This window comes from Hipposideros armiger, unplaced genomic scaffold (genome assembly GCF_001890085.2).
Source record: "Hipposideros armiger isolate ML-2016 unplaced genomic scaffold, ASM189008v1 scaffold_46, whole genome shotgun sequence".
In the NCBI taxonomy this organism is placed as follows: domain Eukaryota; kingdom Metazoa; phylum Chordata; class Mammalia; order Chiroptera; family Hipposideridae; genus Hipposideros; species Hipposideros armiger.
In genome coordinates this window covers 5,750,530-5,777,775 of record NW_017731396.1, presented here as the reverse complement: position 1 = coordinate 5,777,775, position 27,246 = coordinate 5,750,530, and the positions used below count along the sequence as shown (strand labels likewise).

The window sequence follows — 27,246 nt, the reverse complement described above, 5'->3', positions numbered from 1 at the left end:
AATCTTTAAAAAAAAAAAAAAGAAAGAAAAAAACCCAAGCTCTAAGCACTAGGGTGCTCATTGCTGTTGAGCTGCTGTTGCTCCAAGGGTCCCTTGGTAGACAGCTAGAAATATACAGATGTAAATAATACACATTTGTTTCCATATCTATTTGGATGGAAATCCTTGAGTTCATACCAATACCTTCGGTTCCAATCCAGCACCACAGGGTTCATTCTCACCTTCCCCTTTCCGTATTTGTACCTCTCTCGCCGACAGGGAGACACCGCGCTCCTGTTATTCCGAGCGCACTTTATTCTTTGATCAACCCCCTGGCGTCACCAGTCTCCACCAGCACCTGTGGAGCCTTCCTCGCCCTGCCCGCCTCTGATACCCTCGCTGGACCCACGACAGAGGCCTTCTCTGCCTGACTTTGGTTCTTACTCCTCACGCCTGGCTGCCTTCCTCAGACACCCACCTGTGTGCTCTAACACCTTCATGACTTTGGCACTGAATTTTTGAGGAAGAGCCGGGAAGGGAAGGAGAAAAGCAGGAGGAAAGGGGACAGGAAGCAGGGAGGAGGCACGCGAAGGAGGACAGGAAGGGTCGTTGGCAGTTTTTTAGCTTCCGTTGTCTGGGTTGCACCTTTGCCCTACCACATTATAAGTCGTCACGTCAGAACTCGTGTCTGCATGGCACGGTGCCCAGTCAGCCACCTCCCCCCCTCTTTCTACCTCCCCGACTGTCCATCAATCCCGTCCCGGTCTCAGCCATCGTGGAACCAGGTCCAGAGCGGGCCGTTCTGGACCATTCAGTCCGTCCGCTTCGTGGAGGAGCCAGTTGCCTGAAAGGAATGGAGAATTTTAATTTCGTTGCGGAGGAACGCAGAAAGAGCCCAGGCTCAGGACACCTGACATCGTTCTAGGCAACTATGGGGTCCTGTCTCTGAAAGGGAAAATACAGATAAATGTATCTTTTTAAGGTTTGCTCTGTTTTTTAAAGTGGGAATCAGCACCATTGTTTATCTTTTATTCAGAAAGTTTTCAAGTAAGTGCAGATATTCACTGTCTCAGTATTATATCAATTCAACTTCCCTAAAACTAAGAATGTTAGAAAAATACAACTAAGTTAATACTAAGAATTATTAGAGGCTTTAAAAGTGTATAAATTTAAGTGCAATATTAATTACTTCCGTCAAAAGGAAGCGCGAGCCAGTATCTAGTCCGATTAGAATTAATTCATAAAGAAACCACCACCACCAACAACAACAAAAAAGCCCAGGACAATTGGAGGTATAACATATTTTGGTTGAAATTTTAATTTACATTATATGTACATTTTGGAAGTGGTATAGTTTAGAGATTTTTAAAATAGAAGGAAGACCAGGACAATCATAGAAAGTTTTAAAAGAAACGTCCATATCCTTGCACGGATCAGAAGGCCTCCATCCCCAGTTTTATATTGTGGGGTAACTGTATGAACACCTCCGAGATCAAGCCCGTCAAACAGCAAGTTGCCTTATTTAGGGTAATCTGATGGTTTAGTCCTGGTGCCATATGCTTTTGTCAGTATCACAGCAGAACCACAATACTGCTATTTTAGTAATCATTTCAAGTAATACCAAAATGCCACTTTTACTAACAAGAAGACTTGGCGGGGAATTGCAGGAATTAAGTGGTGTTGGGGGCTGGGAGGGCTTGGGGTGAGGGTGTTGGGATTAGGTGAGGGTGGGGTGAGATGCAGAGGGAAGAGGGGTGGAAGAGAGAGAAATCTAAGCAAAATGCCCGCAAAAATCTACAATAATGGCGTTATACCCACAAACATTCTGCTATTTTTTGTACCTAAAAATATGGTATCAAAAGGGCAGGAGGAAACTTTTGGGGGTGATGGGTACATTCATTTTCTCAATTGTGGTGATGGTGTATGCATGGGGTACACATATGTCAGAAATTATCTGACTGTGCACTTCTAAATGTGCAGCTTGTTCTGTGTCTCGATGAACCTGTTTCTTTAAAAAGTATATGGTGTACAAGAACGTGGAAACCAGTGCTATGGTTGCTAGCTGTGTCAAAATGTAAAGAGGCGAAACCGGTGTGGGGCTTCCTGCTTGGACCTGCGAACGGCCTGGGCCAGCGACTTATTTCTACCTGCTCTTGGTAGGTCATGGGTCGCCTCCAGGAGCTGAACTTCCGGGAGTGAGTTGTTTTCATGGGGGCTGATAATTAATCCAGAGGTCTCCATTTTGTGTTTTTAATTAATCAGCCCTTGCATGCAGGTGTCAGGAGGAAAAACTTTTTCTCTACCTCATAGGTTCAGTAACAGAGGGCCTGTGAATTAAACTTAAAGAAAAAAAATAAAAGACAGTTTAATAAGAAAAAGGCACACAATTTTTTTTAAAGATTTTATGGGGAGTTGGGGGAGGGGAACAGCGTTGGGGAATTGGGGAAGGGAAGACAAGTTGCTGTCCTTTTGTTCTTCAGTCCAGTTGTGGAGGACATCACCACATGGCCCATGTTGATATTATCATTGCGCTCTTCCTGGGTGAGGCAAATCGGTCGCCGGCCATTGGACGGCCGCGCACGGCGGCTCATGGCCACTCACGCTGGCTGCCAGCCACTCATGGTAGCTCACGGCAGCCCGCTGCAGCCTCACTGCAGCCTACGCCATCGCCGGCGACTCACAGCAGCCCAGCTCCAGGTCGAGCTGTTGTTCACCATCTTAGCTGTAGAGGGTGCAGTGTCACTGGCCCTCATGTGGGATCCGAACCGGGGCCCTGCTGCTCAGTGCTGGCATCCCAAGCCAACTCCTAACCAATGCGCCACTCGGCTGGCCCAGGCACACAATTTTTATTGACAATTATATAGTCATNTTGTTTAAAGCTGAATTACACATTTTTATTTTTTTGCTGTTTTTCAAGGCAATTAGAAAGCTAGAAATGCCCTAAAATGTATTCTGCCCCATGACGGGAGCTTGCATTTTAGGAGACTTCAGCCCTGGGAGGTTTTACTCTGCTTCTCAGCGGCAGAGCTGGTACTAGAATTCACGTCTGGGATTTTCACTCCTGCGGGACCGTCCTGTGAGTGGGCCTTTAAGCACATGCCGACTTCTCCCAGCTGCAAGAGCCGGGCTGTGGCCTGGCCTTGAAGCGTGAATGTGAAGTGGGGGAAGCCAGCGCTGTTCCGAGGCCTCCTTCCCATTCCTCGCAGCTTTGGGTTGCTTCCCGGCCCTGCGTTGGCTTCGTAAGGAATCCAGTCTCTGTCCAGCTTTGTGTCTTTTTTTTTTTTTTTTTTTTTCTCTCTCTCCCCTGTCTCTCGTGTCTCTCTCTCTCTCTCTCTCTCTCTCTCTCTCTCTCTCTCTCTCTCTCTTCCTCTCCTCTCCTCTCCTCTCCTCTCCTCTCCTCTCTCTCTTTCTCTCTCTCTTTCTCTCTGCAATTGGAAAAACAACTGGCCTCCTTTAGTCGTGACCAGAGGGGAAGGTGGGGAATAAATATCCTTGACCCCTCATTTCCTGTAAGATTGTGAAATTAAAAAGCAAACATTTAACGGACTGTGGCAGTTCAGAACAATTGCCCCTATTGTGGACTGAATGCTGGCTTCCTTCCGGCTTCGCACAAGCTCTGGCCGGTGGAGAGGCTAACCAGAAGAAGAGGCAGCCCCGCGGAGGGCTTTCCAGGCTGCCCAGCTCTGCAGTGAGAAAGTCCAGCATGGTTTGCTTTGTAGATATTTTCAAGGTTTGGGCTGAAACATCCTTGGGTTACTCGGAGCACAGCAGTTTTCTTTAGAGGAAGTCACCTGAATGCTTCAGAGGCCTGTCATTATCCTGCAGGTTGAGAAGGGACAGGTAGAGGACTCTGGCTTGCTTGATGACCTTGGTTACTAAGCCTGCGAGCTGGTGATGGGGGCTGGCCTTTGACTGAGTTTTTTCCTTTTAAGGCTTCCCACTGGGAGCCCTTCAGAGAACAGGGTCATGTTGACCGAGGGCTGACTCACGCCAGGCCTTTTCCATGCCTCCTCTGCAAAGACTCCAGCCGATAGCAAAACCTGATAATAGTTCCTTGAAGGAGGGCAAAGGGCTCCATCGGGGACGGGGAACATGCGACACGTTCAACTGTGTCACTTGGTCTTTACCTTTTAATTATCTGATGAAAAAATGTTCCCAAACTATGGGGAAGACTTCTTTGAAGTCAGTGTCAATGATCCTTTTCTTCGTTTAGCAAATGCTTATTCAGGAACTACTGTGTACCCGTGTGAAAGAATCAGAAATGCATATATATTTCTGCCCCCGTTCTATTAGTCTTTGACCCTGGTTCCCAACACTGAGTTCCTAAGTCCCTTGTAATTTCCTAGGTGGTAGGAATGTCTTTTGTTCTAATGAGGTGGTTCCTGGGTGCCTACTGAATGGGGGGAGGGGGGGCTGGTCACCAGAAAGACCAAACCATGATTAGAAGCTTGGAACTTTCAGCTCCCCCTCCCCCCATATTCTGGAGAGGGGCTGGAAAGTGAGTTAACAATCCGTCATGCCTACGTTACAAAGCCGCCACAAAAACCCCCAAGTATGGGATGTGAGGAGCTTCCTGGTTGGTGAACACATCTACGGGCTGGCAGGGTCACGGGCCCCAACTCCACAGGGACAGAAGCTCCTGGGCTTGGGACCCTTCTGGACCTCGCCTTCATCTGTTGTTCATTGTGTCCTTTATTATGTAATAAAACGGGAAACATAAGTAATTGTTCTCCTGAGTATGTGAGCCGTTCTAGCATATGATTGAGCCCGAGAAGTAAAGTATTGAGAGTAGAGGAAAACGGTGCGTTTTTCCTACACAACCTAGATTTGTGCTAATCTCTGGGAATATAGCAGTAAACACATCAGACCATGTCCCGAATCTCATAGAATGTATAAGTAAACGGGCAGTTACAATTAGTATGATGAATGCTGCGATGGGCAAAGTTGAAGGTCATGTACAAACTCCTGAGGAGGGCTTCTGACCTGGACTTTGGGTGAGGAAAGGCAAATGGAGAGGAAGATTCATCCAGGCGGGGGAGGTCGCCCTATTACAGTCTGTCTCCTCTAGATCGACTTTTTTGGGGTGGCACCTAAACCCCTTTAAGGCATGTATTTCAAAGAAAATAATGTTATGCCCTATTTATTTATTCTTTTGTTGCAGTTTTACTAATAGCCGCAGACTGCAGAGAAGTTGCAACTGCAGTACAAAACCCTCCCCCCCCCCAGCCGTTTAAGAGTAAGACGCCATCAAACCCAGACACTTCAGCATGTACTTCCTACAAACAAGGACGTTCTACAGAAGCGCCATGCAACCATCAGCATCAGGAAATCAGCAGCGAGTCCTCACCGCCATCCAACCTTCAGGTGCCACCGAGTTGTGCCAGTTGTCCCAAGAATGGCCGTTACGGCGCAGGGATCCTGTCCATGGTCACACATTGACTGTGTTGTCATGTCCCCTGTCTTAGGCTTTCCTTGACCTTTATGACCTTGCCACCTATTTGAAGGGACTAGGACAGTGGCTTTGTAGAATGTCCTTCAGTTTTTATTGGTCTGACGCCCCTCACGATTAGATTCACAGTGTGCATCTTTGGCAGAAACCTCTCAGAGGTGGTGCCGCGCTCTTCACTTCCTAACTCGTGCTGCAGGACTTCAATTTGTCCCCTTGCTGATCACTTGATAAAGTGGCATCTGCTAGGGTTCTTCACTGTGAAGTGACCTCTTTGACCTCGGTCATTAATATGTATTTTGAGGGAGGTACTGAAAAACATCCCATTCCTCATCAAACTCTTCATTCCGTATGAATTTATGATTTCCTGTTTTATTCAATGGGTTATAATCTGTTCCGATTTTTTTTTTGATGCTCAAATTGTCCTATATTTGGTTGCCTCTTCAAGCTGACTTCTGTGTCCTTTTGACACATCCCAATCATTCTTTAAGGATTTCTATTTTTTTATGACACAGATAGATGTCCTAGCTCCGGAATCAGCCATTTCTCCAAGGAGCTTTTAGTGGAGAATGGTATTTAGAAACCAAGATCTGGGCNCAGATGTGCCCTCCCTGGCTCACCCCATTTCCCCTCCACACTCCACAGCCTTCCTGACACCAGGAGGCTAACACCATTTACCAAATGGTCTTTCTCTTCGCACAACTCAGGGTTCGCCGAGCGATCCCCCAAGGCCAAGTTCAGGTTCCCACCTCTTGCAACACCCAAAACTAACACTAGTCTCAAAATACCTTGGGTTTTCCTTTCTGGTAATAGTCAATGTAAGGACTCCTTCCTCCAGCTGTGTGGACACAGAGGGGACCAGCGGAAAGTCTAGAAATCGCTTATTGAACACAGGCCACGACCTCTCCCTGGTATATGAGTCAGTGACAAACTGGGTAGCTTCAGTCCTTTTAATATGTAACTTTCTATCCTCATACCATCCCTGAGTTCTCATTGTGTAAGTTTCATTTTCAGGGTGGATGGTGTTTCCAATTTAGCAGGTCGCACCAGTGGCCAGAAATATTTCTCAATCACTTACAATGTTTCTGAGCTCTTCCCATTCCTATGGCTGGGTAAAAGCAGCCCCTACAATCTGGTTATTTCAATGCTTCTTTTGTGACCTTTTTGCCCGAGAGGTTTGGAATATGAAATTCTTTTGTTACCAGCTGTAGAAATAGAATGTTGAAACTTTGAGCATGAATAAAGTGCAGCACACAGCGATAAAAGGGTGCATTTTCTGTGGATGTTTCAGAGTTGCCTAAAAAATACCAATTCTAATTCCTTAGAGAGCTGGTTGTGTTAAAATATTTACAGAAGGTCAAGGAGCCTGTCCTCCCGCCTGGCGTGGAGACGTGAAGCTGTGGGCAGTGGTTAAGCGAGGCCGGCCTTTAAGCCTTGTTTATTCTGGAAAAAAATCTGGAAAATGCCTCGTACGGTTCCCCAGAGACCTGGATGTGGGCCTGTGTCAGTACATGACGAGTGAAAACAAGTCGTTTCTTTGCAACATTGAGCAAAATTTATAAAAAAGGTCTTTCTTAGAACTTCCAGACAGACCTGAGGGACTAGAAATGAACTTGAAAGTGTGAGGAAGTCAGAGTAAGCACTTAGCCTAAAAAAAAAAAGTAAGACAACTTTAAAACTGATTTAGATAGTGGAAATTTTATAAACATCAAGTGCACTGAAATCCAGCGGTTTGAAGTGGATCTGAGACCCTTGTTTGTTTTCATTGATTTCCCAGCTCTGTAATAAAGTCATTTTCTGAGGATCCGGCTGGTGACTGCCTTCTTGGCATGTCCCTGTCTCTTGAAAGTCACTCCCAGGAGGTTATGACTTGGTTGGTTTATGCCCAGTGCCCACCTGGGGTCTGGTGGGTGGGAAGCACCCCTGGTTGTCGGATGAACAAAACTTTATATCCACTCGGCCTCTTGGAGAGGGATGAATGGATGGACGGTCATGACAGGCTCTGTCCCCAGGACAGCCTAACACATGCAATACACCATGACTGTGAGTTCACAGTGGGAAGCCCTTTTAATTCACAGGCGCTCTGGTTCATAAAGCACTTATAAAGGTGGGCCTGGTCTCCTCCGAGAGCGGTGGGTGTCTGCTGGCTGCCTAATGCTTTGGTTTGTGTCTGCCTCTGCCGTTATTCTGTCAGCCTCCCTCCTCTGCCCACCTTCCTCTCCCTCAAGGACCAGCTCTAGGACCTGATGTAGGGGCTAGCTGACCCAAAGTACACCAGTCAGTCTTCCTCAAGATTTTTCAACCTGGGCCAGAGAGAGAAAGTCCATGTTCTCCCTGCTCTGGAATTGTTAGCACGTGGGAGCGGAAGCTGCTGGTGGCTGGGGCTCCCGCCGTGTCAAGGGAGAGGGTCCCTAAAAAGACAACATCCAAGCGGCTTCAGACTCAGGCAGCCTGACAGACACCAGTTGCGTTGCCCCAGAAAAACGAGAGAGAAGGGACATGTAGGGGACACAGAGAGCCATCAGTCCCCGTCTGCCACCTAATGCAGAAGCTGTCCTTACCTTTCCTGCAATGTGCTCACCTGGGACCGCCCACACTGCTGCCTGCCTGAGCTGGTTTGAATGCAGATTGCATCACTGACAGTGGAAAGAGTCTTAAAAACACAAATGCACAGCACTAGGAAAGCAATAGTGAGCTCCCTTTTTCGTCTAAAAAAGCAGGCCGAACTTCAGTGTTTGTGAGAAGTTATTTGATATTTGAAAGTACAAATTTTTGGTCTGTGTATGGATTTGTCCACATGAGCATATTATTTTTTTAAAACACATTCATGTTCTTTCTGAAATACAACATTCTTTCTTAAAATACTGTATCCATACGACAATGATTTTTATTAGCATTTCTTGAGTGTTTACTGTGTGNCAGCCCAGCTCCAGGTTGAGCTGTTGTTCAGCATCTTAGCTGTGGAGGGCAGTGTCACTGGCCCTCATATGTGTATCCGAACCGGGGCCCCCTGGCATCCCAAGCCAGTTCTCAACCATCGCACCATTCAGCCGGCCCTAGGTAGACTTTTTAAAATTTACATTATCTTCTTGATTTAGTAATAAAATACAACCATAAAAATGGAACTGTATCGTTAAGATCTGGGCAAAGTTGGTATGTAGTAAAATGAAAGATTTTTCTAATCTCTTACCCAGAAATCAGATCTTGGCCTGTGTGATGACAAGAATTGGTCTGCAGCCTCTGCATCACGGATATAACCCTTTGTAGCTTAGGGTATTGGCTGCCACTGTCACCAGTGACATGTGCCAATCCTCCCCCCACACACCTGCCCAAATAGCAGTGTAGCTTTAAATAAGATATTTAATGACTAGGACAAGATATAATAATACTGTAGCCATATTTTATGTAACATACCTAACCATAACGTATATAACCATAATATACATGTGAGAATTACAAACACGCAGTCATCAGAGAATCATTCATTTCATTGTTCATTAAATATTCGAGTGCATGCCATGTGCCAAGCATTGTGTATGATGGTGGGCAAAAAGGAGTAAGCACTATAATCAGAAAGACAAATAATAACATGTGCTGTCGAGGATGTGGAGAAATTGGCGCCCTCGTACGTTGCTGGTGGGGACGTAAAATGGCGCCGCTTCTTTGCAAGACAGTTTGGCAGTTCCTCAAAAAGTTAACATTGAGTTACCATATGACACAGCGATTCCATGACTAAGGAAACGAAACCCAAGGAAAGTGAAAACATATGTCCACACAAGAACCTGTACACAGATGTTCATAGCATCATTATTCCTAACAGCCAAAGTGTAGGAACAACCCAAATATCCACGAACTGATGAGTGGATAGATAAAATGTTCTAGCCACGTGATGGAGTGTTATTTGGCAGTAGAAAGGAATAAAGTTCTGACTCACGCTACAAAATGGGTGAACCTTGAAAACATGCTAAGTGAAAGCAGCCAGCCACAAAAAACCACTTATTGTATGCTCCCATTTATAGGAAATGTCCAGAATAGGTAAATCTATAGAGACAGAAAGTAGATATGTGGGTGTCTAGGGCAGGAGCTGGGGGGGAAAAATGGAGTAACTGCTAATGGCTATGGGTTTCTTTTGGGGGTGATGAAAATGGTCTAAAATTGACTGTGGTGATGGTGGCACAGCTCTGTGAACATACTAGAAGCCATTGAATTATACACTTTAAACGAGTGAATTGTGTGGAATGTGAATTAATTAATATGTCTTAGTAAAGCTGTTATAAAAAAAAATGAGTAAATAAAACAGCCACAATTTCTGCCCTGATAGAACTAGTTGGGACTAGCAACCGCAGAGCCAGAGGTGAGTGAAATAATGCTGAAATAAGATGGCTTTCTCTGTAGAAGGGCATCTCAAGTGAAGCCATCTTTCAAGGATGAGTGTAAAGTGAAGGAACTGATCCATATAGTAGATCTCAGCAAATTTCGAAGGATTGGTATCATACGGTCCACGTTTTTTATAATAAGTTATTAATGAATAACAAAAAATATTTTCTGTACTTTGAGAAGGTAAAAAACATTTCTATGTAACTTAATGTAAAATAAAATATAATGGAAATTAGGAATTACTTGACAATGAATGATAAAAATACTACATATTAGAACTGAAAGAATGGTGCTGAAGCAATAATTAGAGTAAACATTTTAGCCTGAAATATTTACATTAGAAAAGAAAAACTGCTGTTAACTCGTGAGCCAAATATTCAGGGGGACAAGTTAGAGTAAAGACTGAAGAATAAATGCAAAGAAAGTAGGAAGAAGGGAATATTCAAAATAAGAACAGATTAATGAAATAGAAAACAAAGATATGGCATAAAGGATTAATAAGGACAAAAATTGGTCATGTAGACAGACCAAAGGACAAATGAACTCACACTCTAGGAAAATTGATCGAGACAAGAAGAGAGAAGGTGCAAATAGACATTAAGAATGAATCAGGGCATATAAATACAGACAGAGCAGAGCTTTAAATGATAAGAGGATATTATGAACATCTTTAAGATTATAAATTGATAAATTCCTAGAAATATTTATCTTATCAACAGTGAGTCAAGAGGAAATACTAATCCCGATTGGTTCTAAACCCATTAAAGAAATGGAAACACAAGATAAAATCTCCTTCAAGGAAATGCCAAGCCCAGATGATCCTGTAGATTAGATTTACCAAACATTCAAGGAAGAAATAATTCCAACGTGTCACAAACGCTTCCAAGTAACAGAGATGAAAGGAACACTCTTTAACTAATGTATTGAAACCCAAATCAGTTTGGATCACCACGACACCAAAACCAGACAAGAATGGTGCAAGAAAGGAGCATTCCTGGCCAATTTCACTCGTGATTATAGCTGTAAAAATTCTAAGCAGAATATGGGCAAACAGAATCCAGGAATGTATGAGAAAGAGAAAAACTATGTGATTGCCTCCGTCAGTGCAGACGAGCAAATGATAAAATGTAACATTCATGCATGATTTAAAGAAATCTTAACAGACCACAATGAGAGACTATCTGTAACATAATGAAGACCATTTCTTTAGAAAACATAATAATTTTACAGCAAATCTTAAACTTAATGATGAAACATTAAACATTCTCTTTAAAATTAGGAACCGCTCAGAGACACCATCTGACCCTTTTTAGCCCACGTGGTGATGGAGTGGCCATCAGCACAGCAAGATAAGGAAGGAAAGGAAGAAGTAAAACAGAAACCATTCAGAGATATATTTGACGGGTTTCTTAGAGAACCCTAAAGAATATAAAGATAGATTCATAAAGGATGTTTAAAGCAGTTGCTGCAAAATCAAAACACAAAGATCAACGACATTTCTACAGTGGTGCTGCACCAACAACAATCAGTGAACAATACGGGATAAAAACGATACTATTTTTCAATAGTACTTAGGAATACATGCAATAAAAAGAGCAAGACTTTTATTGAGTATTTTATAATATTTGCCTGACAGACATTAAAGACCTAAATAAGTGGAGAGTTAGATCATGCTTTTGAAGCTATAATGCCCCTCTTTTTCTGTCCCCAACTTTATTGAGCTATAATTGACATGTAACATTGTATAAGTTTAAGGTGTATAACAGTGCTGATCTGATACACTTACAGATTGCAATATGATCACCACTAATATGGATGGTAGTGTTAGCTGACACCTCCGTCACGTCACATAATCACCATTTCCTTTTGTGGTGAGAACATCTAGGATCTACTCTCTTAGCCACTTTCAAGTAGACAGTAGACTATTGTTATAATACACAATACTGTGCTTTAGATTCCTGGAACTTACTCATCTTATAACTGGAAGTTTGCACCCTTTGACCAACCTCTCCCCATTTTCCCACCCCCAATCCCTGGTAACCACCATTCCACTCTCTGTTTTTATGAGAGTTAAAAATGTAAGTTTTTAATGTTATTACATTGCATATACATGATATCATACAGTATTTGTCTTTCTCTGGCTCTTTTCCATACCTCCTAAATATGTTGGTTCTCCCTTAACTGATCTATAGTTTCCGTGTGATTTCAATAAATTTCAACAAATTGTTTCTGTTGTGTTTTGTTTTGGTGGAATTGGACAAACTGAATCTTTAATTTGCTGGTTATAAAATAGTACAGCAAGATTTCATTTCATAAATGGAAAATAGGCATACTCACTATACGCATAATGCTCTGGAAAAAAATTGGATGGAGGAAGTATTTTTCTATTGCTAGGTAACAAATTCACTCAAATTTAGCAGTTTAAAGCAATACCTATTTGTTAACTCAGTTGTGTAGCACAGAAGTCTGGTATGGTGTGGCCAAGTTTTCTGCTCAGCATATCTCAGGCTGAAATCAGGGTATGGACTGGGTTGAGCTCCTGTCTGGAGGCACCGTGTAAAAGTCTGTTTCTATAAATTTCATATATAAAATGTCTTTATTCAGCATAATATTTGTTTTATGTTCTTGGTATATAGCCTTACTAAATAAGTTGTTTTGTGTTTTGTTGTTGTTTTTTTAGCTGAGCCATCCTGCTACCTGTTAGCAGCTCAGCTCGGGCTGGGCATTGAACCGCTGTTGCTCAGAGCTCAAACTCTTGAGCGAGCTCTTAACCAACTGAGCCACTCGGCCGGCCCAATAAGTTGTTTTTTTAATTTGGAAATTGTTGAACTTTATCAAATATTTTCTGTGTGTCAAAGTTAGTAATATTATTTTTCTCCATTAAACCATAAATATAGTGGATTACATGCGTGGGTTTCTTGATGTTAAACCATTCTTACATTCATTGAGCACAGTGTTTTATTTTTTAAATATTAAAAGTATCTGACTGCTAATGAGTTAGAGTAAATTTTGCTTTTTCACTAGTTAAGCTTCTCCTTCTGTTATTCACATATTTATCTTTCTGGCCATATTTTTCATCTCTGTTTATGTGTGAAATTAGCCTGCTTTCCCCCCCCCCTTTTAATGTTCTCTCAGTTTTCAGTTTGGAAATCAGAGTTATAGTAATCTCATGAAACCAGTTGGGCAGTTTTTTCCTCAATTTTTTTTTCCTTGTACCTTTTCTTTCTTTCTACTGAAACAATTTGCCTAAGAGGGATTTCCTGCTATTGGAAATCTATTAAAAACTCATCTGTAATATTGTCTGAAATAAGATGCTTGGGTTGGAGGTGAGAGGAGGGACAATGACTTTGCAGCGGAGATTTTTAAAAATCATATTAAAAAGTAAATGAGAAAATGTGTACTCCACCTCGAGGAGCTTGACTGTGAAAGAGAGCAGAGTAAGGTTACTGAAGGAGATGGAGGGGCAGGACGTTTGGGGGATTATTTGTTCATCTGGTTTTAGGATGGGAGATAGAGAAGGTGAAAGGGCTGATGAGTATGAACCTGCAGAGAGGAAGCGTTTGGAGATGGGGCAGGAGAGAGATGGATTAAGCAAAATGTCAAAGACCAGGAGGCAGAGGAGTGGGGACACTTCTGCCGAGACTGCAAGGAGGAGAGAGAAACTCATGCGTGTGGGTTTGGGGATCTGGTGTTGCCAAGGAAGGAAGTCCTTTTGTACCCCTACTCTTGAAAGAAGAAATGAGTCTGAGATGGTCCAGAGAATGGCTTGGTCTATAAAGATGATAACTTGGAGGGGATGTCATGAAATTCTTGGCAATTATTGAAATTTTAAAGGAAGGCAGCCTGTCCCATATCTTAGAATACAAAAATAAATAAATAAAAAATAAAAATAAAAAAAGCAACATGTAGCTATTTATAGATCTTATAAATCCAAAAAATATTATGGTTTAAAAATACACAGAAAGAATGCAAAAGGTACAGCCAGTTTGGATGACAGTTTCTTCCCAAACTAAACATACTCTTACCATATGATTCAGCAATCGCATGCCTTGATATTTACCCAAACGAGCTGAAAACATATGTCCCTGTGAAAAGCTGCACATGAACGTTTATAGCAGCTTTATTCATCTTTGCCAAACCTTGGAAGCAGCCAAGATGTCCTCAGTAGGTGGATAAACAAACTGTGGTCCATCCGGATAATGGAGTATCATTCAGCAGTAAGCAGAATGAGCTGTGAAGCCACCAAAAGATCTGGAGGAAACGTGAATGCATATGACTAAGTGAGAAAAGCCAATCTGGAAAGGCTACAAACTGTGTAATTCCAACTATGTGGCATTCCAGAAAAGGCAAAACTGTGGAGACAGTGAAAGGTCAGTGGTTGCCAGGGGTTGGATGAGGTGAGGGGTAAACAGGAGGATTTTTAGGGTAGTGAAACTATTCTGTATGATATTACAATGGCAGATACATGCCATTATACATTTATAAAATCCCCTGGGATGTACAAAACCAAGAGTGAACCTAATATAAACTATGGGGTTTAGTTAATAACAATGTAGCGGTTGGCTCATCAATTGTAACGAATGTACCACCCTAATGCAAGATGTCAATGATAGGAAGTTGGGAGGGGCGAGGGTGTAGATGGGAAGTCTGTATTTTTCAGTGTTTTTACTGTAAATCTAAAACTGCTAAAGAAATAGTCTCATTTAAAAATAAGTAAATAATTAATTGAAAGGCGGAAAAAGCTCAGACACAGTCAAGAGTGTATGTATTTTTAGGCCAGGATAGGGCACCGAGGATGTTTGGGGTTGGTTCTTCCTTCGTCAGCGTGTATAAACTAGTCCAGAGCCTGAGTGAGGAAAGGGCGGCCCCAGCAGGTGTGATGACGAGGCTGGAAGTGAGAAGGAGCACGGAAGTGGGGACAGGGAACAGGGCTGCTGAGTTACCCTGGGGGCTTGGCACAGTGTGGCGTGGTGGCTTCGTGTTTTGCTGTCCTGGATGTCACGCTTTCTTTAATGCTAGAATTACAGTCATCCCAGCTCCTACCTGCCTGACTGCAGGAAGCTCTGTGTGTTACCAGGTCCTGCTCCCCAAGGCCACTTGCCCACAAGTCCCCTTTAGTCAAGCCATCATGCTGTGACTCTAGACGTCACCTGCTAGATTCCTGCAGGGGCCTCTATCACTTTCCAGACCCTTCCTTCAATCCCTCTCAGGGTTAGCAAAGACCAGTAAAGCTTTGCTGAAAGCTGGGGTGTGATAGAACATGGCACTACAGAACTTAAAACTGGATGCCAGATGTGCTGACTGGTAAATCCCGAGGCCTGAGCCTTGAGTTGGGTGTTTTGAAGTGTTTTCCAGCACCAACGACCAGTTCTCTGATTCTCCCACACCAACTGGGTGTCCAACAATTCAGTTCAGTTCAGTTCAGTCCAGATACTGCCTGGAGTTAATGCAGACCCCACAGCTTAAGAGCTCAGTCCTGCAAGACTCGGGACTAGTGGCAAGGCCTGAGCCACCTGTGCTTCTGACCGACCAGCTGTAAATCAGGGGTTCCCATAACCCCCTCTTAAGGTTCGATCATTCGCTAGATCAGCTCACAGAACTCAGGCGCTTTACTTATGTTTGCCAGTTTATTTTAAGGGATCCAACTCAGGAACAGCCAAAGGGAGAGACGTGCAGGGCAAGCAGTGGAGGGGCGGGGCTGGCACGGGTCTCCCACGCCCTCTCTGGGTGGAGCACCCTCCCGGCACTTCCATGTGGTCACCAACCCAGAAGCTCATCAAATCTTATAGATCAAGAGTTTTCAGAGTTTAATCCTAAGCCCCAATCCCCCATTTCCTGGAGATTTGTGGGGGTGGCTCAAAGTTCCAACCATCTAATCACGTGGTCATGCTGGTGACTCCCCGGCCCCATCTATGGACTCCACCCTAAGTCACCTCATTAGCATAAACTCAGGCATGATCAATAGGGGCTCATTATGAATAAAAGAATTGTCATTCAGGAAATTCCAAGAGGTTCAGGAACCTGGGACAAAGACCAGATACTAGGGGTGCCAAAAAAATGTATTCACATGACTTGTAGTCATCTTTTGTTATCGGTGGTATATATATTGAGTATTACAATTTTAATACAGTTTTTTTCTTTCTAAAAATGTATATACATTCTTTTGGCTTTCTCTGTATGTGTCATATGATACCCCAGGTGTCCTTCTAGTGCCTCTGCTCATCCTATGGCCAGCCCTGTGTGGCATGATGCAGATGACACACGGGCTGGGTACCAGGCATCCTTTGTAAAAACTTTATATTTGAGATTTCAGAGAAAGGAGTTAAAAAGCCACCATGAGAAGATCAGACCTTTGTTGGTTTTCTGTATACTCTTTCAGTGTTGGCTCACAGCCTTTTACCTGAGTTTAAATTTGAGTTAGTTTCTAATAATAAAATCTTAGACATTTCTGGTTTCTCTTAAAAACCCAGAAGGGACTGCAGTGATGGCGCATTGGTGACCAGGGCTCTTTTGGGGGCAGATGTGCCCTCCCTGGCTCACCCCATTTCCCCTCCACACTCCACAGCCTTCCTGACACCAGGAGGCTAACACCATTTACCAAATGGTCTTTCTGTTCGCACAACTCAGGGTTCGCCGAGCGATCCCCCAAGGCCAAGTTCAGGTTCCCACCTCTTGCGACACCCAAAACTAACACTAGTCTCAAAATACCTTGGGTTTTCCTTTCCGGTAATAGTCAATGTAAGGACTCCTTCCTCCAGCTGTGTGGACACAGAGGGGACCAGCGGAAAGTCTAGAAATCTCTTATTGAACACAGGCCACGACCTCTCCCTGGTATATGAGTCAGTGACAAACTGGGTAGCTTCAATCCTTTTAATATGTAACTTTCTATCCTCATACCATCCCTGAGTTCTCATTGTGTAAGTTTCATTTTCAGGGTGGATGGTGTTTCCAATTTAGCAGNAAATCTTTAAAAAAAAACAAAAATTAGGGGGGAGGGGGGTTGTTACCTGGTGAGGGTGAAAAAAGGGTAACTATTGTATTGTTCTGTACACCTGAAACTAACAATAAAAAAAATAAATTAAAAAAAAATTAAATTTGTCCAATATTAAAAGCTAAAATGAAATGACAGTGCTACCCAATCTTCCTTGTTGTTTGTTAGGAATAAAGATTACACCCATATTGTGTTTTTGCTAAGGAGCCCTTACAAAGAACAGTCTGGAATCTTCTCTCTTTATTTGTCATTTAAAAACAAAATGTGAATTTATGTATCTATAAAAACCTCCATTATTAAAACTCAATTTAAAAGAACATGCAAAAATTCCAAACAGTTCATAGAACCAATTTTATTTTTGATACCATAATATGTACATAACTTTGAATCTATGTTTCTCACAAAATATATCACTTTAAAATTTGTTGATAAGTCATACTTTTCTTATATGATTAATTTAAAATAAATTAAATAGTATAGGTCTCTCCTTAAATGTGATAAAGTTGAAATAAATCTTTTTATATAAGTTGAGGTTTTTGGGTTGCGGTAGAAACCAGCCAACTGCAACAGTAAGGGATAGTGTGGGCTTTAGTTCCTGACATACACTCCTCCCCGCCACTTCTGGAATTTCCATCACCACCCTCGCCCCCAAACAACCTAAATAAACCATAATCTGAAAATGCCAGCGTTTTGCTCTGCAAATCCTGCATAGCGACGTTAGCTACATCTCTTTGCCTCCCTCTCTACCACAAAGCTGCTCCAGTCCGTAGGTGGAAAATCCGGGGCTGTCGATAAAACCAGCTCCGGCAGTCGAGGCACAAGCCATGTGTGAGGTGGTTGTGGTGAAGCTCAAAGAATGGGAGGAAAAGCTGAGTTGCCTGGGACCTGGGGAGCAGGAAAAAATGGGCAGCCTCCTCAGAAGCAGAGGTTCCTGTTTGCTCAAAGCTTTTGCTGTGAATTGCCAAACTTCCTTCTAGAACCATTTGGGGGGCCTTGGTCTACTTGTGTCTTCCTTCTGTAGCTGCTCCAGGCCAAGGGGGCTCCTTGATGGTCTCAGCCCCACCCCAGGTTCCATGTACAGAGCACTCAGAACCTTGACCTTCCAGGAGCGTCTGGCGTAGACATGGTCACCAGGCATGACCGACAGGCCTCACCCACTCTGTCTCTTTTTGTGACCCATTAATCCCGAGACCAGATGCCCCTAGAAGTCTTTGCTTTTAGCACCTTGTGTCTGACAGACACTGCTCCTTGCCCACTGGATACCTATTCTCCCCTTTTTCCTAATTCTCAGAAGCCCGATTTTGTTCAGGGTGGCATCGTGTCCAGCTTAAATGCCCACCTTCCCTGAGGCCTTTGCAGCTAGGGGTGGCCGGATGACATGGTTCTGCAGATGCGGGAGGTCTGCCAGGGATTTCTGGAATGCGTTGCTTTTGTGATCTGGTACCACTTTATCTCTCTCCCCTTGTCTTGATCTTCCTACTTGGAACATGGTCATGAGGCTGGCGCTGGAGCAGCCATCTTGAGGCCCTGAGGTAAAAAGACATGAAGCCAAAAGCACACACTAAGGATGGGGAAGCAGAAAGATGAAAGGAGCCTGGGATGGCGCGTTGGGCAGCGTGAGCCTGCCTGGCCTTTGCAGGGCCTGGGTGAGAGGAGGAATGGAGACCTACACATTGTGTCCATATTTGAAAAATTGTCAGCCAAACTAATCAACTGCTAAACAATATATTCTGTCCTCCTAGCTTGACAATATATGCTATAATGACGAAGTTGGGAAAGTACGCATAAAGCCATGGTTTTTCTATGACGTAAAGTCAGCAAAATACCAACAACAACCAAAGATTTTGATACACTTTTGTGTATTCCAGTGCAAATGGATGATGAATTACGTGTGATTCAGAATGGTACTGTGCCTTCGAATCAGCGCTCTGAGCTGCAGTGAACACTGTCGAGGGGGGTGGACATAAGGATTCTGGATGAGGCCTGTGGATGAATAACCCAACGAACACCACAACGTAACATGGAAGTTTTCTTTCTTTTATTCTCTTTTCTTTTCTTTTTTTCCTTTAAGTGGATCTTGAATTTGGCTTATTTCATTTGGATTTATATCATTTTCAAGAAAAAGAATGACAAAACCCTTTTATTCTTGCTCGTTTGGAAGGAATTTTTGGCCTGATCCTGGATGGTTGCGATTTTACTCTATTTGTACATCATGAGCAGCGCTCTGGAAACCGAGCTGGGCTCAGTAATTATGAAAACAGTTTCATACGTTTAAAGAAGTTCTTCATAAAGATGCATGACGGATGATGCTTTCCCTTCCTAAATGGCAGTCCCACAGGTCAAGCAGAAGGCAAACTTAATAGGTAGCTATTATGTGAAACCACAAAGAAGTCTGAATTCTGTGGTGGCAGAGCCTCTGACCTCACCGCCAACACGCGGAGACTTAAATAGTCTTGTGGTTTCAGGCCCAGAAATGTAGTCTTTTCACAGCCCTTCTCCTGTGAGTTGTCAAAGGAAGATGCTTCCAGAATCATCGGCACGTGGGCAGCTATGCTTCCGAATAGCGGTAGGACGTTTACAAGGGTTCAAAGGATACACAAGAGCATTCATGTGCAGAGAGCAGATATTGGGGCTTTTGGGAGACAGCTTTTCGATATCCCAGACTCTAGAAAGCTCTACCAAGCCTGTGAGGTCAACCTGGCCTCAAGCCATAGCCTTCACTCTGTGAATTCCAGTTCATTTCGACTTCTGGTCCAGACTGGGCTCTTGTCACAGCCATGGGACATTCACCTCTTCCATCACTGCTCGTTCAGAACCCACATGTGAGAGGTGGAGAGGGTGTGTACTATGGACGGAATCGTGTTGCTCTCCAAATCTGTATGTTGAAGGCCTAACCCCCAGTGTGCATTTGGAGACGGGGCCTTGAAGGAGGTGATGAAGGTTAAATGAGGTCACAGAGGTGGGTCCTAATCCAATAGGACTGGTGTCCTTGTAAGAACAGGAAGTGACACCAGGGCCCTGTTCCTCTGTCGTGTGAGCACACAGCCGGAAGGAGGCTGCCTGCGAGCCAGGAAGGCAGCTCTCATGAGAACCTCCCATGCTGGACCTTGATCTTGAACTTTCGGCTTCTGGAATTGTGAGAAAATACGTTTCTGTTGTGTCTGTGGTATTTTGTGATGGCGGCCCAAGCAGCCTGCTATAATGTAGTTGGCCTCCCCGTTCATTTCTCAATTAAATCTAGCATAGGCGTCCCTAAACTCTTCCTTCCAAAGATATTTTATAAGCATGATTTAATAAGAATTTAGCTTGTTAACTGTTTTTGAATGTGAAAGTAGGAAAGAAATTGTTATTATTATTATTATTATTATTATTATTATTATTTGGCCATGCAGAAGCATGTGCTCTGGGGGGAAATGGGCAGACAGTTGAGATTGCCTGTGTCACTTGACAGAAAAAAAGATCGGGCAGATTATTATAATGGAGACACTTCTGGTTAATACCTTCTAATTCATAACACCCGCCCATATGCGATCACATTGGTGCCTCATACTAACTCTGGGAGGCATGGAGCACAGATAATAGTATGTCTATGTTAGAGATGGTAACACTGAGGCGTAGAGAGGTTAGGAGCCCAGCCAAGGTCCCGTAGCTGCAGGAGAGGGCCAGAAGCGAGCTCCCCCCTCACGCAGTGGAGACGTGGATGGTTACACTGTGCGGTGCTGTGTAAAGAGGATACTTTGGGAAATTGCTATAATAAATGGAATTATATCCTATGATTTAAAGACGTTCCATGAGGAGAGAGTGTCTGGCGGTGTCCCCCTCCACCCCAAGCTGACGTGTGCAGATCTGGGTCCCAGTGGTCATGTGTGGGCTGAAGGCTGTCTACTCTTGGCTCTAACTCTCATGACCTTTATCTGGAACTTCTTTTCAAAACAACAAATATTTTTTTTATAGAAATAGACCCATTTGTTATCTCTCTGGATCACTTCTAAAACATTTAAGCAAAACTCTTGGTAAAAGCAGCCATGCAATGTGGCTTTGCTCAACAGTTTGCTTTCCCCCCTCCATCAGCTCTGAGAAATCCCTCTCAAAATAAAGAATAAGAAACCGAAACACAGACTCAGACCCACAAGAAACTAGGACAGAATCCCCCAGCCGAGCTGTCCCTGTGCGGAAGAGGAGCACAAGATGGCGGTGAGGAAGCAGCCGAGAGCCTGTGCATTAAAGGGGAGAAGGGGAGGCCAGGGTGAGGTGAGGGGGTTTTGTGGGGAGCAGTTAGAACGGCCTGCTCACTTCTCCCTCTTAGACCAGACTTGTAGCAGGGTTTGCGCCCCAGCTACATCCGATGACCTAAGGGGCTTTAAAAACGCTGATGTCCAGGCTGGCCCCGCTCCTCCCTCCCCTCCCCTCCCCGGGCCATGTTGAGGAGAAGGATGTGAGTGCCACCCCTGGGCCCTTTCCCCCCTGCTTTCCGAGCCTGCCAGCCTGCAGAGAGCAGGTGTCCTGTCAATCTCGCCCATCTGGGGAGGCTGCCATTTTCCAGCACAGCTGAGTGGGTGCACTTAATTCCAGGGTGTCGTGGGAGGGTGCTCCCTTGGCCAGCAGACAAGGAACCGCCTTCCCCCAACAGCCTCAGCGGTGGGAAAGCTGCTGTTTGATCCCCATCTCTCTGACTCCAGCTTTTGGTTAGCTCTGCATACTTTCTCAGGAAGCTACTGGAAGACATGGCTCATCAGGGTGAGGGATAACTAAGAATAGCCAAGAACAAGGGAGACAGGAAATCCCAGAAAGGAGAGCTTCAAGGAGCACGTGGGGTTTCCAGGGTGGTGGTGGTGGGAAGTCCAAGGACAGATTTATGCAGCTTCCAAGGAAACAGTCTAGCTGGGGCCAGGGGGCCCAGAGCCCAGGAAGGAGTCTCTTGGAAACAAAAATGGAGCCGGCTGGTTATCAGGTGGGTTTAGCCATGCGAAGGGGTGTGAGGGTACAGCACAGGTACAAATAAAATGAAGTAAATCCAAACATTAAGCAACTGTTAACTTTAGGACAAACAAAAAGTTGTACAAGAAAGAAAGTATAATCACAGTTTATTACTTGACTCAGCAGTGAACGATACATGGTCCTAATCATACAGATATTGAATACTAATCTAACCCAAAGTAGTGCTGTAGCAAACTATATTGCAAGAACCGTAAATCCTCAGCTACCTTAATAGGAAGACAGTAGATGATGCCGAAAGTGGATTAACCAAGACGGATTAGCTATACTTGAAAATGTGGAAGTCGCTACCGGAAGAATCAGCAAAGGCTTGAAAGTATCTAATGAAATTCAGTGAGGCTAGCGATTGTTCTTCTGACTTATCTGCTTTGTAATAAGCCTCCTAACGCTGCTTGCCAAAACAAGCAAACAGAACCCCCCAAAGAACCAGACACTCGTGTTTCGCTTTGAGAAAAACACAAATTAAGAAACCAGTCTGGGCTCCTATTCAGTTCCCAGCTCCGACCCACATCCTGAAGACGCAAGTTTAATCAATATCTGCCCCATCAACAGCCTCTGCGCCCTTGCATCTCTGCATATATCTGCCCCATCAACAGCCTCTGCGCCCTTGCATCTCTGCATATAACCAAGCTCTGCGCCTGTCACACACACAGTTAGAATGTGTCGTCAATAATAAAAACAGTTAGTTGTATACTGGGTTGTAGGAAAAGTCATGACGCATTTTTGCAGCGAAAACCAGAAAAAATACGTCATGACTTTTTCAACAACTCAATACTAAGAATTCTGTTGTATCCTTAATAGCAGCAAATGCACTTCTCTTTGCTTATTTCTGATGAACGGCGATTTGAGTTTGATTCTAGTTAGGAAACAAGCGAATTCCAGCATCTGTAATTCATGTCACCTTGAGTGAGACCCCTGCTGAGTTCTTCACCTAGCAAGGCAGTGCTTGGTCCACATCAGCTCACGTGGAGCACCCTGGATCCCCAGAGCCGTGTAGCAGAGTCTGGGTACACGTTCGGGGGTTTTAGCCACATCTGTGCTAAACTTGATTCCGATTGTCAGGGTTTTAAAAACGAAGGTTCTATAGTGTGAATTTTCAAGCATATTTCAATACTAATGTGTACTTACTTCCATCTACCTCCAAAGGGGTCTTGAGGCAGTTTACAGTAAAATAATAATAACAAAAACCAGTAGGAATTGTAGCTTTATTCATAATTGCCAAAAATGAGAAGCAACCAAGACGTCCTTCAGTAGGTGATGGATAAAGAAACCGTGGTCCATCCAGACAGTGGAATATTATCCAGCGATAAAAAGAAATGTGCTGTTAAGCCACAAAAAAGACATGTTGCTTGCAGTGGAGCCTCAAACACATCTTTCTAAGCGGAAGAAGCCAGCCTGAAAAGGCTACCTACTGTATAATTCAACCGTGTGACATTTTGGAAAAGCAAAACTATGGAGACAGCAGAAAGATCAGGGTTGCCAAGGGTTATGGGGGAGGGACGAATAGGCGGAGCTCGGGACTTTTAGGGCAGTGAAACCACTCTGTATTGTGCTGCCATGGTGGATAGGATACATGTCATTATGTGTTTGTCAAAACCCTGAGAACACAATACAAAGAGTGAACACTGATGTAAACTAGGGGCTTTAGTTAATAATAATGTATCAACCCTGGGTCACCAATGGCGACAACTGTACCACACAAATGCAAGATGTTAATAATACGGGACGCTGTGGAGAGGGAGGGGAGGAGAGGAAGCAGACGGGAACTCCGTATTTTCTGTTCAGTTTTCCCTGTAAACCTAAAACTGCTCAGATGAATGAATGAATGAACTCACTTAAAGAACCGGTATCTCGGTGAAGCCCAAAACCATTAGAATAAGAATGAAGCCACAGGTACGGTTACACTGGAGTGCTCAGGGTAAGAAAAGGCAGTCAGTGGAACACAGACCTTCATTCTGGATTCTCACTCAGGCAGGTCCAAGCGGATAGGTTACATCCAGCGCATTGTCTGCAAAAAGGAAATCGACCAGTTTGTTGGGAGACATAGGCCAAGTTGGAGATGAACCTGTCCCACGGTTTTTATTCCTGAGGGACAGACAGCATAACGGGTGATGACCTTGATTGGACTTTTACTAGAAGTCCTACATATGTATTACCTTTTCATATCAACCCCCTGATGTAGGAAACCAGGGAGGGCCTGCTGGTGCATCACGTTAAAGCCGGCTCTGTGGGGTAGGGTGGAGTGAAGGATGGAGACATGCCTCTCCCGGGTGGGTGCCTATCATGATCCAATTCCATGAATATTCATTTCCCCTCAGCTTCCAAGTTGAGTCAAGGCTGGGCCAGATGTAGCGTGTATCCTTATCTGCTCTTTTTGTTTTTTAAAGGGTTGCTTTGGAAATCAATGCACAAGCAGTGTTCTTGTTCTTATAGATTTAGAGCTTTCAGATACACCCCTCATATTCCCTTCCATGCATTAGCCCAGGAAATCCTGATACCTTAGACGTTAGCACTGAAGGGACTTTGAAGAACAGGGGTCTCCCTCATTTACAGATGAAGAGGTCCAGACAGGGTAAATGCTTTGTTCAGGGCCCACAGCTAGTTAACACCAGAGCTTGTTCAAAGGCCAAAGGCGCTGGTTGATATCAGTTAAGTGACATGCCTGACCCTTCCACTCACATCAAATTACCACCCTGGGTCAGGCCGGATTCTAGGGCACTCATTATGATGTCGGGCGGGCGGGGGACACTGCTGAGAAGCAGGCGACCATGTGACTGCCTCCAGCAAGGCTGCCCGATTGCCACCTGGGCGACGACACCATCCTACTCAGGCAACCTGCCCGCCCTCGGGAAGGCGTGTGTGATTGGGGCCTGCAGGTGTGCGCAGCCACATAGGAAGCCCCGTTTCGCAGGCTGCCTGCTGGCCGAGGTGTGGAGATGGTGCCGGGTTAAGGTTACTAGTGCAAAGGACCCGGGGATTCTGATCCCCCCACCCTCTCAACCCTTCCCCCACCAGCCCAAACACCAACAGCAGCTTTCTAGAATTCAGCGTAAAAGGAAAATCTGGCCACGCTTCCTGCTGACCTGAATACTAAGTCATGTGTGTGCTTGGCGGGGGAGGGGCGGCCAGTGCTCTGTCAGCAGAACCCCAGATGTGGGGACCAACCAGGCCCTTTGCACTCTGTGGCCCAGCTGACATTCCTGGTGGGTGTGTTTATTTTGTTGTCTTGAGCACAGCCCCCACTGGGGGCACTTTTGGTTTGATGATGGTTCAAAACATTTTTTTTGTTTTGTTACTAGGATGAAGGTGAAGCTATGTGAGTGACTCCTAAGGCGAAGGGCTCAAGCCTTGTAGTGTGAATTCTCCATCAGTGACCTTCCCGCTGTTTTATCTGAAGACGGCTGACTCCGATGGCGGAACTGCTTTCTGACAGAAGCTCTAGAGGAAACGAATGCCTGGGTTGTCTTCATCCCTCCAGGACAAAGGACTTGTTCGCAAGCATCTCCGGCTGCTGGTGGGCTGAGCTGCCGTTGAGTGATGGAGCATGGCTGCCCCATGCGTGGCATCTCCACGGCTGCCCGTTCCGGGGACTCAGTGCCCAGGCAATTATTACTGGAGTGCTTGCTCTGTTTCAGGACTGACAGCCCAGGAAAAAGGCATCACATAAATGCAGAGGTCACCTTGCAAAAACTAAACCCACGTTGAATGTTAAATAGTCCCATTGTCAGAAGTGAGAACTCTAAATTGCATTTTTATCGAAACAAAAACAAAAGGTAGATGTGATTCCACTTTGCTCTCTGAGGTCTCCCATTTCTTTAGATGAGGAGGGAAGACGTTTGTCTTTGTGCTACATCTTGGACACGGGTTTGTTTTCTTAAAGGGAAAGAGCTGGACTATATGCACAGTCAGAAAAACATTTAAATTACGCATTTATTGCAAAGTAGAAATATTCTTACAATAACAGTAAGTAAAAAGAGGAACACAGGGTAAAAAGGGGAAAAGCAGTAAAGGAACATAGTCCTTGCTTATTAGAAGGAAACAACCTCATCCATCTGACACTTATCCCGGGAAGACAAGGTTTGGAGAAATTTGCGTCCTAGGCCCTGATAAGGACCAGTGGATCCCCCTTCCATCTTTTTAAAGAGCCCACCTGGTATTCCCCAACGCAGTTTACTGTGTCCAGGTGGTTTAAAGATTTTTTTAAGGCAACGTGGGTTTTGCAATGAGGTTTATGCGGCATGAACTCGCGGGCCGCTTGTTGCGTGCTGTGCTCTGCATCTGCTCTGTCCCCAGCCAGGCCTTTCTGGTTCCTGGAAGCCCTAGAAGAGCTGGAAGCTGGAGGCAATGGCCTGGTTGCCCAGTCCTGACAGGAACAATTGGTTTCAGTCGCCGCCTGCCTGGGAATGTGGTTTGGTGGAGGAAGAGAGGGAGGTGGGCGGGCGGGGTAGGAGGCCTCTGGAGCCAGCCCTCCGAGGGCCAGAGAGCCCCCCCACGCTCCCCTCCCCTTTCGCTCTGCCTCCATCCCCGTGGCCTCAGAGCAGCTGCTGCCCTGGTCTTCCTCTTGGCTGGCCTTACCGCCCCCCCCCCCCCAGTCCTCCATGCCCAGGCCTCCGACCACCGTCATCGATGTAGGTTCATACGTAACCGACTGCATTGTAAGGAAGCTCTGGGGGTTCACAGTGGAGGAATCGTATCTGGAGGTTGGGTTTCTCTCTCACAAAGGGGGTTCCCTCTGTTATTCCAGCACGAGAATGCTAGTCCACGCAGCATCGGGTTGGATGGCTGGGTTAGGTTTCGCTGTCGAGAAGGGAGGTGCTGAGCGGTTGGCACAAATATTCAGTGTGCTTGATGTGGTACAATGGGAACTAGATACTTGGTCTGTGTCCCGGGTTCCTGGCACACAGCCCCTAAAGCCCTCGGAATCTCTGGAGTGATAAGAGCGTCTTTTGTGTGCCAGTGAAATGACTGGTGGCTGGGGGCGCCTAGATAGCTTCAGGACGGGGCTGGTGGCCAGAAGACCAAGGCGCAACTAGAGGGTTGGAACTTTCAGCCCCCCCGCCACCCCTACCTCCAAAGAGGGGAGAGGAGCTGGAGATTGAGTTACTAATCGATGGCCAAAGATTTAATCCGCCGTGCCTGTGTAATGAAACCTCCTGAAAAACCCTACCCAAAGGGACTCAGAGAGCTTTAAGGTGCTGGGAGGGTTGTGCGCCCGCAGAGGGCATAGAAGCTCCACACTCATTCCCTGCACTGCCCTGTGCATTTCCTGCATTTGTTTGTTCCTGGGTTGTATCCTCTGTAACAAACCAATAGTTCTGTGAGCTGTTCTAGCAAATTGTCACCCCTCGAGGAGGGGGTCAAGGGAACCCCTGATTTATAGCCAGTCTGTCTGAACTACAGGTGGCATCTGAAGTCAGGGTAGCCTGGTAGGACTGAGCCCTAACCTGGGGGGGTCTGA

The 27,246-nt window shown here is 44.9% G+C and overlaps 1 long non-coding RNA gene across 2 annotated transcripts in view; it reads left to right on the top strand.

Moving 5' to 3' along the window:
- LOC109381310 (uncharacterized) overlaps positions 1-26,326 on the top strand; it is a 65,928-nt gene extending 39,602 nt beyond the window's left edge. The window contains exon 3 of one of the 2 annotated variants that reach the window (XR_002123695.1): positions 25,088-26,326. This is a non-coding gene — a long non-coding RNA (uncharacterized LOC109381310). Of the gene's footprint in view, positions 1-5,140; positions 6,016-25,087 lie in introns of those variants that run through there. The other variant, XR_002123694.1, reaches the window with a different exon arrangement.
- Positions 26,327-27,246: the final 920 nt, after the last annotated feature.